Source organism: Mirounga angustirostris, unplaced genomic scaffold (assembly GCF_029215605.1).
Source record: "Mirounga angustirostris isolate CCGP_5_RB_7025 unplaced genomic scaffold, mMirAng1.0.hap1 SCAF_12, whole genome shotgun sequence".
NCBI lineage: Eukaryota > Metazoa > Chordata > Mammalia > Carnivora > Phocidae > Mirounga > Mirounga angustirostris.
Window position 1 is genome coordinate 88,783,980 of NW_026991720.1, and position 16,573 is coordinate 88,800,552.

General features: G+C 36.2%; 1 long non-coding RNA gene across 1 annotated transcript in view; it reads right to left on the minus strand.

The window, feature by feature from the left end:
* Positions 1-16,573, minus strand: part of LOC135362191 (uncharacterized) — a 200,651-nt gene that overhangs the window by 157,355 nt on the left and 26,723 nt on the right. The gene's annotated exons all lie outside the window — the stretch shown is intronic.

Here is a 16,573-nt window from a genome sequence, read left to right on the forward strand (position 1 = left end):
ATAAAATAGTACAGATATATTTCTATGTCAATACATATAGATTTGTCTGGGTCTTTTAATTACTGTTAGAGTTTCATAATAAGAGCATACTGTATCTTATCCAAGCATTCCCCTATTGGTGCAGATTGTCTGTCTCCCTTCCTTCCTTCATCTATTTATTCATGTTTGCTGTTACAAACAATACTGCATTGACCATCCCTGCATGCATACTTCAAACACCTGCTTGAGCACTCCCCTTTGTCGCTGTTGAAGGTGAATTCACACAACCTGGTGGTCTGGGTTTCCCTGGAGTCAGGTAGTCCTGCTTCCTCTACAGGAGGATTGCAGACTCCATGTTAGTGAAGAGGTTCTTAATTAGCCTGATTCCTCTAAGATCCATGGTGAGAACTACCAAAGCTGGCAGGACATTGGCCAAAGTTCTCCTGCATTTGATTCTTTTTTCCTTAGTCACTGATGTGGACACCTGGTCCCCACTCAAGTTCAATTCTGTTTATTCATTAAGCCCAACATCTATCCAAGGAGCCCTCCCATCTCCTAACCAGTCCCTCACCCAGCTCTATCTACGGTCTGGCCACAGTGCTAGCCATTCCATATGCAGTTTGAGGAAGCTCTGGAATCTGGTCAATCCTGTGTTCCTGCTGTCCCCTTAGTACCAGTTCATTGCCCTGTTCATTACTTGACAAGCTATCCCTGCTTTTCATATTCACTGATTCTGACCTTAGAGCTTCCTGGTGTTCCTTAGAAAGAACGTATCTTTGACGTTTTGGCTCATGTGTTTTTGTTGTTGTTGTTCTGGTTTTCTCTATTAATTTATATATTGATCCTATCTAATTTTTATCTTCTAGGAGTTTCCCAAATTTTCTGTTCTGCCAATGGTATGTTTAATACTGGGCCTTTTAAATACTCTACAGTAATTAAAAGACCCAGATAAATCTACATGGTATGTTCTCTTGTTTTGCAAAGCTATTTGATTTCTTTCCTTTTAAAAAATTATTTTTCTATACTTTTAATAGTGCCTAGAGAGAAAAGGGTAGTTGATGAATATTCTCAGTCTGCCATCTTGAATTTGATGATATTATAACCTATTGAGTTTTTTAAATTTTATCTTAAAAATGCATACATAATATATGAATGTTCTTATTGTACAAGTTTTAAAATATGTAATTAGGTAGACTAAAATATGAACTTATCCATTTGCCCACCCATCCTCACTCCCAAACCCTTCTTAGGAGAGTACTACTTTTAAACTTCAGTGGGGAGCCTTTTAATTCTTCTCAGCACATACATGTAATGCATTTATATGTCATAAGAGGGAACACACTGAAAGGACTGTTCTGTGACAAACTTTTTTTCACTGACAGTATTTCCTACAGATATTTTCATTCAATGCATATATGTTTATCTCATTCTTTTAAACAGCTGCATTGGATTCCATATTATAAATTTCCCACAGTGTATTAAGTCACACCTACATTAATTGGTTATTTTTAATTATTTTGTTATTAAATTAAAACAATGTTACAGTGCACATCCTTGCACATACATCTTTGTGCACGTTTTTCCATTGGATAAATTTCTAGAGATGTAATGATGACTCAGAATTACTCACATTTAAAAATTAAATGGATCTTACCAAACTGTCTCCCAAAAAGATCCCACTAACATATACCCCTCCAATAACAGGAATGTTCATTTCCCTATATCTTGATCATATCCATGTATTAAATTTTTGTCACTCTTAGAAGTAAAATGATCTCCTTTTAAGGTTGTGTTGCCCTGATTGCTAATGAAACCTAAGACTTTTTTTTAAGATTTATTTATTTATGTGAGGGGGGAGGGGCAAAAGGAGAGGGAGAGAGAGTCTTAAGCAGACTCCACGCCAAGCACAGAGACCAGTGCAGAGTTTGATCCCATGACCCTGAGATCACAACCTGAGCCAAAACCAAGAGTCTGACGCTTAACTGACTGTGGCACCCAAATGCCCCATAAAACTTATGTTCATTTGCCATTTATAGTTCTTCTTCCACAAATTGTTTTGTTTACATTCTTTCCTGGTTTTACTAACAATATGTCCTTATACCTTATTGATTATGGGAGCTAGTTATATAATCTGGGTAATATATGTTTTGTATAAAATGTATGTTAACTATTTTTTCACAGCTTCCCACTTTAAATTTGTTTATGTTTTATGTGAACAGATTATTATTTGTTTTTGTGGGGTTTTCCTTGTTGTTACTACAATGAATACATATATGTCAGTATGTTGTTTTAAAAGTTGTGATTTTTTTGTACGTTATTTTTGGAAAGGTCACATCCCCACTTTAGATGATTAAAAATATTCTCCTATATTTGTTTCAAATACATATGTATGTGCCTTTTAGCTCCTTTTCTGAAATTTACTTGGGACTATCGTATGAGGTGCGAGTCTAATGTGATCCTTTTTAAAAATGGATAGTGAATTTCATAACATGGTGTATTGAATGGTCAGTTCTTTTCCTCACCTATTTAAATTTACCCTTTTAATATAAACTAAATCCCCGGGTTGGTTTCTGAATCTCTATGCCCTTCTCTTGATCTGTTTGTCTCTTCCTATGCCAATATCCCACTGTTTATATAACTATGGTGCGGTGGCAGCTGCTAAGATGGCTCCCAATGATTCCTGCCTCCTAGCATTCACAATCTTGTATAGTCCCCACTGTTGTACCAGGGTTGGTCTGTGTAATCAATAGCATATAACAGAAGTGATGGTATGTCACTTCCATTTTGGATTTCCCTCTCTCTCATCACTTGCTCTGGGAAAAATAGATGCCATGTCCTATAAACAGCCCTGTACAGAGGCCACTATAACAAAGAACAGAAGCCTCCTGCCAATAATGTGAGCTTGGAAATCGATTCTCTGGTCCCTTCTGATGACTCCAGTGCTGGCCCACATCTTGACTGCAACTTCAAAATAGAGCCGAGCCAGCTAAGCCACTCTGGATTCCTGATCCTCAGAAACTGTGTGAGACGATAAATATTTGTTGTTTTAAACAAGCAATACCAACCAGTGCCAAATCTGGGGGCACTTTGTTACACAGCAATAGATAAATAGTACATACTCTTTTATAATGCATTTTGGTATTTAATAGAGCAAGTCTTCCACTAAAGCTCATTTTCCCCCAACAGTTTCTTAGCAATATCTGCTCATTTTATGAACTTCAAAATTCACTTTGCAAGTTCCATAAAGAATCCTCTTGGGATTGGAACTGACACTACACTGACTTTAGAGATTAAATTTGAGATATTGGACAACTATACAACATTGGGTCTTCCCATCAGGGAGCATGGGTATGTCTCTCCATTTATTCAGGTGTTTTTCATATCCTCCAGAAAAGTTTTATAGTTCTCTTCATAAAAGTCTTTCATATTTATTAAGTTTATTTCTAGGTCTTTTATGGGGCTTAATGCTATTGTGATATCTTTTTTCCCATCACATTTTTTGAATTGTTTATTGCTAATGTGTATGGAAATTACTGAGTTTTGTGCCTTGATATTGGTCCTTTCTCTTTTACTTTGAACTCTCAGTTCAAGTAGTTCTACTATTCAAGAGAATGATTGAATTCTCTTGAATTTTCTAGGGAAGAAAATATCACCTGCAAATAGTGACCATATGACTCTTTCCAAGATTGATTCCTCTTCTATTTATGTTTTATGACACTAAGAGCCCCAAGATAATGTTAATTAGAAGCAGAGAAGAAGCTTGCTGTGACTCTAGTGGAAAGGGCAAGGGCTTCACAATTAAGATTGATTTAACTGCACTTTCTAGTGGACAGCATTTACCAGGTCAAGGAATTTCTTTATATTCCTGGATTACAAATGATTATTTTTGTTGTTGTTTTCCAAATGCATTTTTGAGCATCTATTCAGATAATGGCATTCTTTTTCCTTTAATCTATTATTATATTCATAAACTGATAGTGAATCTTCCATGTACAATGTGATAAATCCTATTACATTATGATGTATTAGTCTTTTAATACTCTGCTGGATTCTGTTTTCCAAAATTTTATTTAGGATTTTTATTTCATAAGTGAGAATAGATTACCGTCTTTTTGTGCTATTTATTGCATGGTTTTGCTATTGAGACTATGGTAGTATGGAATGAGTTAGAAAGCTTCTCTACATTTTGTATAATCTGGAAGAGTTTCCATAGTATAAGAATTTTTTTCTTATAGGTATAGGGGAGTTTCACAATTAAACTACCTGTAACCGTATTTTCAATTTCTTTTATAGTTCTTGAACTATTCCACTTTTTAGTTCTTCAGTCAATTTTGTTTAGCCAATTTTTGCTAGAAAAACCATCTCATTTTGTTTAAATATTCATATTGGTTGCCACACAATGTATTAGATAATCTCTTACAATTTTAAAAAACTCTTCTGTATCTATAGTTGTCTTTTGTCATTCATAATATGTATTAGTTATCTCTCTCTTCCTTTTCTTCATCAGACTTGTCATGGGTTTGTCTGTTTTACTGGTCTTTTACAGAACCATACTTGGGTATTGATCAGGATTACAGTCTTGGGAGGATTTTGCTTGTTATTTTTTAAATTATTTTTAAAAAACCAGTCAGAGATGAAGAACATAATAAATGAAATTAAAAATACGCTAGATGGAATAAATAGCACACTAGAGGAATCAGAAGAACAAGTCAGGGGCACCTGGGTGGCTCAGTCATTAAGCGTCTGCCTTCAGCTCAGGTCATGATCCCAGGGTCCTGGGATCAGGCCCCACATCAGGCTCCCTGCTCTGCAGGAAGCCTGCTTCTCCCTCTCCCACTCCCCCTGCTTGTGTTCCCTCTCTCGCTGTGTCTCTCTCTGTCAAATAAATAAATAAAATCTTAAAAAAAGAAGAAGAAGAACAAGTCAGTGACCTGGAGGACAGAGTAATGGAAAGTAATCAAGCTGAGCAGATGATAGAAAAAATATATATATGCAAAAGAGAATAGACTTAGAAAACTTAGTGACACCATCAAGTTTAATAACAATCACATTATAGGGATCTCAGAAGGAGAAGAGAGAGAAAAGAGGGCACAAAATTTATTTGAGGGGTGCCTGGGTGGCTCAGTCATTAAGCATCTGTCTTTGGCTTGGGTCATGATCCCAGGGTCATGGGATGGAGCCCCGCATCAGGCTCCCAGCTCAGTGGGGAGTCTGCTTCTCCCTCTCCCACTCCCCCTGCTTGTGTTCCCTCTCTCACTGTCTCTGTCTGTCAAATAAATAAATAAAAATCTTTTAAAAATTTTATTTGAAAAACTAATGGCTGAAAATTTCCTGAATCTGTAGAAGAAAACAGAAATCCAGGAGACACAGAGATCCCACAAAAAATCAACCCAAAAGGTCCACACGAAGGCACATAGTAATTAAAATGGCAAAAAGTAGGGATAAAGAGTGAATTATAAATGCAGCAAGAGAAAAGAAAATGGTTATATACAAGGGAAACTCCATAAGGCTATCAGCAGATTTTTCAGCAGAAACTTTGTAGGTCAGAAGAGATGGTATGGTACACTCAAAGGCAAAAATCTGCAGCCAAGAATACTCTATCCAGCAAGGCTATCATCAGAATAGAAGGAAAAATAAAGAGTTTCCCAGACAGAAAAAAAGTTAAAGGAATTCATGACTACCAAACAAGACCTACAAGAAACGTTAAAGGGGACTTTTTGCATGGAAAGGAAAGACCATAAGTAAAACTAAGAAAAGTAGGAAGCACAAAAGCAGTAAAAATAAGTATATCTATAAAAACCAGTCAAGGGAGTCACAAAATAAAAGGATGTAAAGTATGACACCATATACCTAAAACACGGGAGGAGGGGGGGAAGGAGTAAATGTTTTCAAACTTAGGCAACCATCAACTTAATATAGACTTCTATATGCAGAAGTTATATACAAACCTAATGGTAACCACAAATCAAAAACCAGCAATAGATGTGCAGAAAATAAAGAGAAAGAAACTCAAGTATATCCCTAAACAAAGTCAACTTGTGAAAGAAGAGAGCAAGGGAAGAAAGGAACAGAGAAGAACTACAAAAGCAATCATAAAACAAATAACAAAATGGCAATATACACATTTATCAAAAATCACTTTGAATATAAATGGACTAAACACTCTAATCAAAAGGCATAGGGTGATGAAATAGATTTAAAAAAGAGACCCATCTACATGCCTACAAGAGACTCATTTCAGTCCTAAAGACACATGCAGATTGAAAGTGAAGGGATGGAGAAGCATTTATCATGCAAATGGATGTGAAAAGAAAGCTGGAGTAGTAATACTTATATCAGACAAAATAGACTTGAAAACAAAGACTGTAAAAAGAGACAAAGAAGGATACTATATAATCATAAAGGGGACAATCCAACAAGAAGGTATAACCATTGTAAATATTTACACAACCAATATGGGAGCACCCAAATACATAAACAGATAATAGCAAACATAAAGGAAATAGCAAGCATAGGAATACAATAATAATAGGGGACTTTAACCTCCCACTTACACTAATGGACAGATCATCCAAACAGAAAATCAACAAGGAAACAGTGGCTTTGAATGACACATTGGACCAGACAGATTTAACAGATATATTCAGAATATTTCATCCTAAAACAGCAGAATATACATTCTTTTCAAGTGCATATGGGACATTTTCCAGAATAAATCACATACTAACCCATAAAACAAGTCTCAACAAAGTCAAAAAATCAAAGTCATACCATGCATCTTTTCTGACCACAGCACTATGAAACTAGAAATCAACTACAAGAAAAAAAATCTGAAAAGTGTACAAATACATGGAAATTAAATAACATGCTACTAAATAAAGAGTGGGTCAAACAATAAGTCAAAGAGGAAATAAAAAATTACATAGAGACAAATGAAAATAAAAGCACAACGGTCCAAAATCTTTGGGATGCAGCAAAAGTTGTTCTAAGAGGGAAATTTATAGCAATACAGCCCCACCTCAAGAAGCAAGAAACATCTCAAACAACCTAATCTTACACCTAAAGGAGCTAGAACAAGAAGAAAAAACAAAACGCAAAACCAGTAGAAGGAAGGAAATAATAAAGATTAGAGGAGAAATAAACAAAATAGAAACTAAGCAATAGAAGAGATCAATGAAACCAAGAGCTAGTTCTTTGAGAAGATAAACAAAATTGATAAACCTTTAACCAGACTCACCAAAAGGGGGAGGGGGACTCAAATAAAATCAGAAATGAAAGAGGAGACATACAACCAACACCACAAAAATACGAAGAATTGTAGGAGAATATTATGAGAAAGAACAAGCCGACAAATTGGACAACCTAAAAGAAATGGATAAATTCCTAGAAACATACAAACCACCAAAATTGAAACCGGGATAAATAGAAAATTTGAACAGACCAATTACCACCAATGAAATTGAATAAAAAAACTCATAACAAACAAGTCCAGGACCAGACAGCTTCACGGGCAAATTCTACAAATGTTTAAAGAAGCGTTAATACCTATTCTTCTCAAACTATTCCAAAAAATCTTTTTAAAAACAAGGAAAACTTCCAAATTCATTCTACAAGGCTGGCATTACCCTGGTCTCAAAACCAGATATACACACCACTAGAGATATACAGATATATACTATATATATATAGTATGTTTATATATATATATAAACATACATATATATAAACATATATATGTATATATATATATATAAACTTCCAAATTCATTCTACGAGGCTGGCATTACCCTGATCTCAAAACCAGATATATACACCAAAAGAGAACTACAGGCCAATCAATATCTCTGATGAAGATAGATGCAAAAATCCTCAACAAAATGTTGGCATACCAAATCCAATAATACATTAAAAAGATCATTCACCACAATCAAGTGGGGTGTATTCCTGGGATGCAAGGATGGTTCAATAGTCACAAATCAATCAATGTGATATATCACATCAATAAGAGAAGGGATAAAAAAAACTATATGATCATTTCAGTAGATGCAGAAAAAACATTTGACAAAGAAAAAGGAATAAAAGGCATCCAAGTTGGTAAGGAAGAAGTAAAACTTCCACTGTTTGCAGGTGAAATGAAACTATATATAGAAAACCCAAAAGACTCCACCAAAAAACTACTGGAACTATTAATGAATTCAGTAAGGTTGCAGGATACAAAATGAATGTACAGAAATTTGTTGCATTTCTATACACTAATAATGAAGCAGCAGAGAAAGAAAGTAAGAAAACAATCCCATTTACGATCACCAAAAATAATAAGATACCTAGGAATAAACTTAACCAAGGCCTACTCTAAAACTACAATACATTGATGAAAGAAATTGAAGATGACACAAACAAATGGAAAGATATTCCATGCTCATGGATTGGAAGAACAAATATTGTTAAAATGTCTATACTACCCAAAGCAATCTACACATTTAATGCAATCCCTATCAAAATACCAACAGTATTTTTCACAGGACTAGAACAAATAATCCTAAAATTTGTATGGAACCACAAAAGACCCTGAATAGCCAAAACAATCTTGAAAAAGAAAAACAAAAATGGAGGCATCTCATTCCAGATTTCAAGTTATACTGCAAAGCTATAGAAATCAAAACAGTATGGTGCTGGCACAAAAGTAGATATACAGATCAATAGAACAGAATAGAGAGCCCAGAAACAAATCCACGATTATGTGGTCAATTAAAAGTGCCAGAGTATCCATTTTTATAAACATTAAAGAGTTGAAGAAGTCTATTATTTTCTCTTAGATTTTATATTATTTTGCTTTGTTTTGTGTTTTATATTTCAATCTTTAAATTTATCTGGAATTTACTTTGGTATCATATGTGAGGAAGATGTTTAACTTTGTTTTTATTGAAATAGTTATCCAGGTATCCCAGTACCATTTACTAAATAATCTACATGGAACAGTCTCTCACCAGACATGGTATTTATAATACAGTATTTATATACCTGTGAATTACCACTGTTGACAGTGGTAATCACAGTTATCAAGAGCAGGGTCTCATAGAAAACAGGGAATTTCTTGGGAGAACATGGCCTAGAAAAAAAGAAGTACAATAAATAAATATTCTAGGAAATAGAATCCAATTTTAAACCAAACCAGTTTAGGTTGTTCAAGTTATCACTGTTTAACAATATACCAAAGCATTCCATAGCACTTACCAAGAGTTAGGCATTGTTCTAATAACTTTTTATGTATTAAATGCCTCATAATAAGCCTCTGAAGTAGGCATGGTAGTTTCCCCGTTCTACAGATGATGAAAGTAAGACCCACAGAGGTTATATAACCAAAATACATTCACCCATCTCTGGGCTATCTGTTTAATTTTATGGATCCTTCTAGCTCTATACCTCAGTTCTCGTTTTCAAAGCTCTAAAATATATTTTAATATCTGGTAGGGTTTAGTTTCCCCTCATAACTCTTCTTCCAAAATTCCTAGCTAATCTTACATGCATATTCTTCCCAGATAGATTTTTAAAATAATTTTCTTCAAGTTACAAAAAATCCATTAGGATCCTCATGAGATTGTATTTATTATTACAATTTCTACTAAATTAAGCCACTGATACTGCAGAAACTTCCCGTCTAGGTTTTTTTTTTTCCCCTTTGATTAGGTCTTTCTTTATTTCCCTCAATGAAATTCATAGTGTTGTCATATATGCCCTGCACAATCCTTATTAAATTTGTTCCTAAGTATTCTATATATTTTTTCTTACCTAGCTTATTTTTTATTATACTGCTTAGTTGTTAATAGAGATAAAAATTTTTTAGTATTTATAGTCTATCTGACCTCTACTGACACTTTTATTAATTTGTGTGTTCCTCTTTTCTGCTTTCTAGACAATCATATACACTGTAAACTTTCCAATAATTGTTATTATATCTTTTTTTTGCCTTATATTCACTAGAGCTTCAAGAACAATTAAAATGCTTTTGTCAATGAAATGTGGTTCAACCATATTATCCCCAAAAGTTTTCCTATTCTTAAGAAGACAAATTCAACTGTGAGCTAAATATTTAATGCATGACTATTTTTGCTGGTTCATGCTATTTCCAAGTTGTAGTACATATAGTATTATATATTGATCATAACATTCCTGCACCCTCACTAGGTATGATTACTTATGCATGTGGTATAAAATTTATAATGTAAATTTCATATTCAAAATAATCACAGAACTTATAATGGTTGTATCATTATTTTCATGATAAATTATTAATTGAACCTACATATATCTGATGCCAACTGCTGGCTCATGAACATAAATCTCATATACAATGTTTCTATGGAGAAGTACAGTCTGCTTTTTGACTATCCACTTTATTTTGTTTCCAACATCATATTCTAGCAAAAAGCAGGAGCTACACATATAAACTTAGCTTTCGATATTAAAAGCCTTCTATAAAGTGTTGGATCTCATGAGGGAATGCTGGGTATGTTGATCTTGGAATAGTGAGCTAGGGGCCAAGTCAGGGTACCCTAAAAGCAGGAGAGTTACAAATATTTCAAGCCAATGAGGCCAAACACAATAATATAGCTAACAGAGAAAATCTCCCAGGACCTATAATGACCATTGCATACGTTAAATATGAACTCAAGAGAGAATTTCCCAAACTGTTCAGATTGCGGTTAGACTGTTTCTGCAGATTGCTTAATCAAGGTCATACAGAGTAAATGGCGCACAAATTGGCATTTCCTGATCTCTGGTTTTGTGAGGGTGATTCCTCACCCTAAAATCCCAGAAATATTTTAACAGTTTAACTGCCAAATTCTATTAAGGTGGCGTCAATTTAACTCCTTTGTCCTTTGCCATGAGCAATCAGTGACCCATGGGACATCCCAAACCCATTCCAAATCACTCCCCTCTCCTCTTGTGCTCTTTTGTGACAGAAAGCAAGCAGCCCCTGGTGCAGGAGGTAGAGTTAAAAATTGGTTTGGAGGGCAATGTTCTAGGTCAGCTGGAGTTGGCAGTCCCCTGCCCAGGGAGAGTGAGTTCTGGGATCGGTGCTGATGGACCTCTGAGATGTGTATCATCTCTCTGAAGCATTGAATAACATACAGTTCTTGGTTGCACTCGGCCCTCCTGAGGCACAAAAAGGCAAACGGGGTGGAGATGCACTTTTTATCTCCAAAGAAGGTAGAGAAGATGGCTGTCTACAGCTATGATGTAAGAGATGTAAGAGAAGCCCCAATAATGCCCAAGATTGGCCAATCTCCATGTTGACCTGGTTTTGGTTGTTAGTCAACAATGTCCCCTAAATACAAGGGGTTTATAAAAACTTTAACAATAAATTTTAGTCAAAGAGACTATGGTCAGAGAGATCAAAGTTCCTTATTTTATTTCTCTAGAAACCAAGACTATGTTTCATTCCGTGAGCACAGCCAATTACCCTGGGGAAGTGAGTCCTTCATGGTAAATAGTCAACCTGCCAAGATCTGTGAAAAGTCTGATATTATACTCTACTTGCAAACTAACAAATAGCTATTACTATTTCATGGATGCTGGAAGAAGGGAAAGTCTTCTAGGTCAGAAACAAAGGACTCTTATCACTCAGAGCATAGAAGGCAGCATGAACTTTGGGTTCATGTCAGTTTCCCTGCTCCCCACTCCCACAGAGCAGTCTAAATGGATGCTGTACACACAGATTCACATTACATCTTAGAATTCCACGTTTAAGGAAACCCAATCTTTTATAATGAGCTGCAATCAACCCTGTGTAATTTTGCCTCCAAAGAAAAATTTTCTCTATTATATCGATCAGTAAACAAATCTGCCCTCTGCTCCATAGGGAGACACTATCTTATTCTTCTAATGCTGTTCACTATACAAACATCCTTGAAAAGATAATCCACAAAATGTCATACACCTAAAACTAACACAATGTAATATATCAACTATACCTCAATTAAAAAAAAAAAAAAAACAGGAAGAAATGAAAAAAGAGACATAAGTACAAATCCCATGGGGTGAAAAAAAAAATCCAGAACAAAGACCAACAGTGCCTCTACATGCAAAATGTGCAGAAATATTAGAGACCTGTCTTAGTTCAGGCTGCTATAACAAAAATAGCACATGCTGGTTGGCTTCTACAACAAACATTTATTTCTCAGTTCTGGAGGCTGGGAAGTTTAAGGTCAAGGTGCCGGCAGATTCAGTGTCTGGTAAAGGCCCATTTCCTGGTTCACCGATGGTCACCTTTTTACCGTTTTTTCACCTGGCGGAAGGGGTGAGGGAGATCTTGGGGGTCTCTTGTATAAGGACACAACTACATTCATAATGGCTCCATCCTCATGACCTACTCGCCTCCTAAAAGCCCACCTCCAAGTATCATTACACTGGGGATAAGGTTTAAACATATGATTGGGCCAAGGTGACACAAGCTTTCAGTCGGCAGCAAGACCTATGAAGAACTGTGCCCCCCACCACAACTCTATGAATCAAGCTCTCAGAAAAACCACAGCCGATAGACTCACTGCTGATATCTTATCTCACACCGAGGGGTATTAGGAAAGAGTGTTTTCTCCCTCTTCATAAGAGAGTTTCAAAAGAGAACCATAGCTTGATCTGGAAGGAAATAAGGAACATGATGGCAGCAGTGTGCTGTTCTCCTTTGGCTGTTCTCCATCTCGGGGCCTTGCACCATTACAAGCCCAGCTCTTAACCACATGCAATCACTTGAGCCACAAAGAGTGTGAGAATAAAAATATTAGCATTATTTCCATGGTATTGGATTCACATGGTTATTATAGAAATAACCAACCTCAGCATACTACAATATTTATTTTGCTCTTGAATGTTGTAACAGCCTTGGGGCGGGGGCAGAAATTATCTTTATTTGAGAAGAGTTTAAAATGAAAGTACCTGTTCTATAGCTTTGCTGGAAAATAACGGGAAATGAATTTGCTGAAACCAGATGGAAGGGAAGAAGGAATCAATTAGAAACAGAAATCTAAAAACAAAGAGAGAACCACAGTATGGTAATCATACTAAGGAAATGGGTATCAGGGATCCATACCAAAAAAATGTTTCCTAAAATTCAAGGTTCCGTATGTCATCAGCTAATTCTACCTTTTTTTTTTAAAGATTTTATTTATTTGAGATAGAGAGAGAATGCAGGACCGGGGGGGTGGGGGGCAGAGGGAGAGGGAGAAGCAGACTTCCCACTGAACAGGGAACTCCATGTGGGCTCTATCCCAGGATCCTAAGATCATGACCTGAGCCAAAGGCAGACTGCTAACCGACTGAGCCACCCAGGCACCCCAGCTAATTCTACTTTTGACTGAAGACATATGATTCTGACCAATTATCTTTAATTTTTTGCAATCTGAATTATTATTTGCCTTTGTGATGAAATGGAAATAATAATTGAACTGGGAAGTCAGGGGACAGTATTGGATGTCTTCTCAGAATGACTTTGGGTCTTAGTTTCCCCATCAGTAAAATGAAAGGCTACACAACCTGTATCAACTTCTCCAGCTCTCAAATGCTAGTGCACCCGTCAGAGAAGGGAATTTAATTCATTTTAATATAGCCCCATCATTAACTGCTGCATAATCATACACCTAAATGAACCATGCATGCCTGAAAATTATCATGAAGGAAATCACCGCCTAAGGTGGTAAAATCCAGATAAGGTGAACAAATTCACATGAATTCTTAAGAGCTTATCTACTTCATCATCCCATTTAATGCTGTATGTGCATCTTTTTCTGTCAATATAACTTTAGAGGACTCTCCACACTACCCCCAGAACAATAGTTGTCCCTTTAGAATGAAATGATTGAGAAAACACATAACACAAAACAACCAGTCTGAATTCCATAATGCTTTTAAAATTAAAACCTATTTTACTTATTACATATATTTGAAAAATAGTAAATAATTCACATTATTAAAGTGAATACAGTACTTTGGGTGTATATGATCTCATAGACTCACTGCAGTAACCAGTGTGTTTTTCCTCTCACCAACCCCACCCCTAATGGTCTTCAGCCCATATGCCGAGAACTACTCCTCTACAACATGCCACCATGGACTAATTTTAGAGGTAAAGGGACTTCAATGAACACTTTTATTTTATAGACTATTAGAAATGGAGTATCAGAAAATTATCAGTAGCAAAACTAAAGCTAGATGTCAGGTGTCTTGATTCTTTATTTCATTTCTATTCTGAGATATGACCAGTCATCCTTCTGAAGCAGGTGCTATTGGTGCCCTACCCAGATCCCATTTACCTGGCCAATACTTTGGTCCTTCAACTGCTATATTGGCTGCAACCAGCTCACAGAGGAACCCCTCACCTGAGAACTGCCTCCAACAGAGCTGCCTTGTCTGGAAATCTTTTGAAGGTTATGCCTTACCACCTCACACACACACACACCCATGGGCATTATACAGGCAACAGTGGACTGATGTAGGGGCACAAAAGACCCACCTCCCTTGTCTCAAGGCAGGACAACTCTATGATACCACTCATGCTCCAGAACTCCATAGGGGCAGGCTGAGATTAGACTTTAGCTGAACCTTCATCTTTGCCCAGGTACTTCCCCTGCTTCCCTTCCCTACAAGTTTCTTCTGAGAGTACTCTGTCAATGAACCACTCACATAAAAATCCCCATTTCAGGCTCTGCTTCTAGAAAACATGACCTAAGACACTCTTCTTCAACTTTTCCAGAAATAGAGCTGACAACCCTGCAAAGCATGCCATTCTGTTTTTGGACAGCTCTGATCAGTAGAAGGTTGTATTATTATTATTATTATTATTATTATTATTATTATTATTATTATATTATGATCACATCTGCCTCTATAATTTTCACCCATGAATTTATGTAGAATGAATCTCATTCCTTTTCCACATGACAACTCCTCATATTTGAGAGGGGGAGAAAAACCTATGTCCTACTTAAATCTTGTTTTCCAGGCTGTGAGGAAAATGAAAGTCTTTTGTTGTTTTTTTAAATCACAGAATTTTGATTTTAACTCAGTGTAATGTCTGTCTGACAACAAAATTGCATGAAAATGGAAAATTTACCAGAAGAAAATTTGAAGAAGGCTATGTTCAAATCCACTGGTTGCAGGGGTGGGGGGCTGGGGTTGGAAGGAGCATGGAGAAACCAACTCAGTACAGGAATGAGGAGAAAATCAAATCTCAGAAAAAAACAAATCAGGCATAAACTACTTAAAACCAGACACAGTGGAAGGCTGCAAAGATCCCATGGAAGAGAAGAAACCTTCTGAAGAGGGCATCTCATAGAAGTAGGTCGGGAAGAAACCCTAGAACTCAAATGTCTATATGTCCATGCACACAGCACATATATAAGATTTTTAGATAAGGAAAGGTAAATACTGTCTCAGAATCATCAAGATTTGTTGATGAGATGCATGCCTAGAATACCACAATAAAAGAGCATGGTATGCCTTGTTCAAACAGAATGTTTTATTGAAAAGATAGGATAGGAAAACTGTGTCAAGAATGTATGTAGTCCTCCTCTCCTACCCTTTCAATGAATCATTCCCTTTTGAACAAGACAGACTATACTCTTATTGTCGTATTCTAGACATGCATCTCCTAAAAAAAAAAAAAAAAAGAACGCATACATTCCTATGAAAAAATATATTTGAAGCTTTTGCTTGAACTGGGAAGAAATATCACTAGGTGACTTTTCAGAGTTTTCTGAATCTAAGATTGAATAAAGTAAATGTCTTAAAGGTTAAATGGTGTGAAAAGGGATTCCTGAGAATCACTGACTCTTAAAGCTACAGGAAAACTTGAAGCCCTCAGCATTCCAAGTTAAAGAAGTTGTAGTCTAAGGCCTAATTCGCCTATTTTAATTCTATTAGAAACATAAGAAACCCTTGGAGCACTTCCTTTATTTTGTTTCATCTTTTCTTAGAGTGTTTCTTGGAGGTAGAGTAGGCATCAATATCCCTGTTTTATTGACCGGAAAATGGAAGTGATTCCCCAGCTAATGCATGGCCAGGTGGGATGGAAAGTCAGATCCTGCAGGCATCTGGTAATCTTCCTATATCATCACCGTTTTCCCAGCTACCTGTTATCTCAGGAGATCTTGCCAAGATTTTCTAAAATCAAACAAAAAAATTAATTTTTATTCTCTTTAAAACACACATGTATATATACGTATATGGTATGTATAAGAAACACATTCATGAAAAAAAAACTGATAGGGAGTTACAACTCCAGAAAGGCTGGAAGTCAATATTTATTTAAGGCTTTCAGTCATTCAATACCACTTTGTCAGACATTTTGTCACATGACTTAGATCTCCATCCACATGGTTCCATGGAAATTCATGAGAAGCTGGTAAATAAGAGCCATGTTTAAATGCGATTTTGCAAAGACAGTCCTGGAAAGCCAGGCCAGGACCAAAATTCCAGGTCTGCCCTTGCAGAAGAAGCTCTGTACTGGAAATCCAGGATCATATTCTAGCCTGGTGCCATGTGACCTTGGGCGGATCAAATAAACACTCTGCACCTCAACTTCTTGGTGTCTAAAATT